Source organism: Octopus bimaculoides, chromosome 21 (genome assembly GCF_001194135.2).
Source record: "Octopus bimaculoides isolate UCB-OBI-ISO-001 chromosome 21, ASM119413v2, whole genome shotgun sequence".
NCBI lineage: Eukaryota > Metazoa > Mollusca > Cephalopoda > Octopoda > Octopodidae > Octopus > Octopus bimaculoides.
In genome coordinates this window covers 39,725-43,675 of record NC_069001.1, presented here as the reverse complement: position 1 = coordinate 43,675, position 3,951 = coordinate 39,725, and the positions used below count along the sequence as shown (strand labels likewise).

Below are 3,951 nucleotides of genomic sequence, written 5' to 3'. Positions count from 1 at the left end.
CAGTTGAAAAAGTCTCAATGACCGAAACCGGTACTGAAATGTTTATTATAAAATTATTTTAGCATTTTCTACCTTGACTTTTTTTCCATATATATTATATAGTAATGCTTCAACAAGTAAAAGAAGTATTCGGTCTGCTGAGAGAGTTAAGATAATCTTTAATTCAAGGTTTGTGGTTTTTAATTTGAGATTATATATATATGTATTGTGTGTGTGTGTGTGTGTGTGTGTGTGTATGTGTGTGTGTGTGTGTGTGTGTGCATACACAATGTATTGACAAACAAATGTATATGTCAGTGTGTGTAGGAAGAACAGGGAGAGGGGGAGGGGACAGGCAGACAAGTAAAGAGAACTCGAAAAAGAGAGTTAAAAAGAGTGTGTGGTTCGTACACACATGCACACACGTGTGTGTTTATATAGACGCAGATGTGTGTGAGTATGTGTGGGTCTGTATATGTGTGTCTGTATATGAATGTGCAGCCACTGGAGACATGAGTTAATTACTGTTTCTGTGATTGAGTTCAAAATTACCCACAATTCCACTGGGGCCCAAATCCTTGCAGCAGTATCGTCATCGTTGAAGGTTGGCGGCAGAGAGTGAGTGATGACAATGGTGTTGTTGGGATTACAAATGGTTCCGTTAGACGTTTGTGTTTCACCTTGGCACCAACATCCCCCACCACCACTAGTGCCACCACGACCACCACCACTACCATCATCATCACTCCTGATGCAACTACTGCCACCACCTAAACTACTACCACTACCAACAGGAGCAACATTGCACCAGCCACTATCACCACATCCAACACTACTACCATCACAACAAACAAACAACAATACTACCACCACCACCACCACCACAACAGCAACAACACACTATATCAGCCACCATCACCTTTTCCATCAACCTCCCCTACCACCACTGCTACTACTACCACATCACTACCACTATCGCCTCCACCACCACTATCACCACTGTCACTACCACCCCTGCCATCTATGTGTGATTATCTGTGGATGTGTGATGTGTGCATGCAATTATGTGAATTTATATAGATGTGTATATATATATATATATATATATATATTGCTGTATACAAGTAGAAGGATAAAGTACTCAATACATGGTGTAGAAAGATACTCTTCTGAGTAAAATGTGATTAAATTTCATGGCTGAGTGGCTAAGAAGCTCACTTTGCAACCACTTGGTTTTGAGTTCAATCCCACTGCATGTCACCTTCAGCAAGTCTCTTCTACAACACCCTTGGGCTGACCAATGCTTTGTGAGTAAAACTGGTCAGTGAAGACTGTGTGGAGGCCTGTCGTAGATATCATCATCATCATCATCATCCTTGTCATCTTTCCCCCATGATCGTCAGGATTGGATGGTTTGACAGGATCCAGTGTGCTGCAGGTCAGCCTTGGTAGGGTTTCTAGGGCTGAATGCCCAAGCTAATGCCAACCACTTCACAGTCTGTACTTTGTTCTCTCTTTTCTTTGTGCTTTTGGCATTAGGGAGGTTGCCAAGCAAGTTTTAGGATAGGAAAGAACAAGAAAAGGGTCAAATGTGGAAAAATGAACGGTGTGTGTTTGTGTGTGTGTGTATGTGTGTGTGTGTGTGTGTACGTGTACATGTGTTTATGTCATTGAGTTTTTGTGTCTCCCTCAGTACTTGACAGCCAGTGTTGGTTTGTTTACATCCTTGTAATTTAGTGGTTTGACAAAAGAAACCAATAGAATAAGTATGAGACTTAAAATTAAGAATTGCAGGGTGGGGGGGTCAATCATCTTCATTATTATCAACATCATCCTCATCATTTAGCATCTACTTTTTATGCTTGCATGGGTTGGAAGGAATTTGTTGAAGCAGATTTTATATAGATGGATGCTCTTCTTGTTGCCAACCTTTCCACTGTTTCCAAATAAGGTAATATTTCTGCCATGCCCAGTTGTGGATGACTGGAAATGATGCCCAGTTACAATCATCAACTGAAGTCAAGAGAAGGGTATATATATACACACACACACACATGTGACAGACATCCAAGCAGTGGGATGGAACTTAAGACCATGTGGTTGTAAAGCAAGCTTCTTAAACACACAACCATGCCTCTGCTATCTATCTATCTGTCTGTCTGTCTGTTTGTCTATCTATCTGTCTGTCTGTCTGTCTATATATGTATATGATGAGTTTCATAGAGGAGAAAGTGGAGGACTGAGATGTTATAGCGATATGTTGAGCTTGAGAAGACCCAGCCATCTCAGTAGAATTGAGATTCTGTGAAGCCTTCCCCAACAACTCATCTTCTGACACCCACTCTTCTTCAATCAGTTTCCTAGGTTACCTTATTCCCTTCCCTTTCCCCCTTCGCTCAACTGAGATCCTTTACATCCAACTCCTTTCCTGTCTCCAATCATCTCTCATAGCATTTACTTACACATCCACTTTTTCTCCTCTTCTATCCTCTCTTCTCTCTCATGCTCACATTGGATGAGGATCTCACTTCTCTTCCTTTCTCTCCCTCTCTCTCTCTCTCTCTCCCACTTTCCAGGTGGACAAGCTATATACTCACCCCTTCAGCAAGACACTTGCTTCTCTCCCTCCATCGCAGTTTCTTATTCCTCCTGTCTAAATCCAGCTCAGCTGAGCGGGGTTTTATCTTGAGGCTACTTGGCAACCTCATCAGTGTTGATGTGATGCAAAATGCTCCCAGTTCACATTGTAAAGTGGTTGGCATTAAGAAGGGCATCCAGCTGGAGAAACCATGCAAAAACAAGCATAGAACCTGGTGGAGTTCTCTGGTTTGTCTGTTCTTTTCAAGCTGTTCACCTGCATGGAAAAAAGGACGTTAGATAATGATGATGATGATGATGATGTATGTGAAGAAATATTGTACTGTGCGTATACATACATACATATAGACATATACACACATGCATACATACATGTAAATTAATATTTGCATATATGTAAGTGTGCATGCATACACATACACACACGTCTACATATATGCATATATCGCTATATTGTTTACAGTTTAGCTATTCACAAAACTAATATATGTTATTATAGAATGTAAGCTATTTATTGTAAACCTCTAAGATAGATATACGGCTGTTTCAAGTTAGTGGATTAAGTTAATACAAAACTTTAAACAATAAACAAGATTAAAGAGATAACACCAACCCATCACCACACACCAGTGGAAGAATTATAGATATAATTCATTATATATATATGTATATATATATATATATATATACACACACACACACACACACACACACACACACACACACACACACACACATACATATACATACATATATATTACATCTATGTAATATTATGTTATTGTCAAACAATATTTAGTATGATATATATTACATATATTGAGACATAATTATATATAGTACACACACACACACACACAATGTATTAATGATAAGCTATAATAAACTAGATATCCCTTATTATATACTACTTATAATGTGTATGTGTGTGTGGTTGTGTGTGTGTGATAAGTAACATTGTAGAGCTATATTATATAGCAGAGATCTACATTATTCATTCGGTATATAAGAAATTAAGTATACATAATAATATAGAATGCTTATGATGATGATGTTGACAGTGACGTCAATGTTGATGATTGTGGTGATGATGATGATTGTTTGTGATTAAGGTCTTGATGACAATAACAGTATGTTTGCAGTTATTGTTTCTGACTGAATCAGTCGAGCTTTAGAGAAAATGCCTCTGCAATATCTTTTCTGATTCTCTACGCTCTGAATTCGATTCCTGCCAAAGTCAACTTTGGGCATTTCACAGCTCTGAAGCTGGAGAAATAAAAGTACCACTCTCGTGCTTACTATTATCGACTAATCAATGGACACAAATACTATTAGACTAATGCTTAAGTATGTTCAAATGATTCTTGGGAACAA

The 3,951-nt window shown here is 38.6% G+C and overlaps 1 long non-coding RNA gene across 1 annotated transcript in view; it reads right to left on the bottom strand.

The window, feature by feature from the left end:
* Positions 1 to 2,828, bottom strand: part of LOC128250473 (uncharacterized) — a 4,953-nt gene extending 2,125 nt beyond the window's left edge. Inside the window, exon 1 of the long non-coding RNA XR_008266497.1 lies at positions 2,577 to 2,828. This is a non-coding gene — a long non-coding RNA (uncharacterized LOC128250473). The remainder of the gene's footprint in view (positions 1 to 2,576) is intronic.
* Positions 2,829 to 3,951: the final 1,123 nt, after the last annotated feature.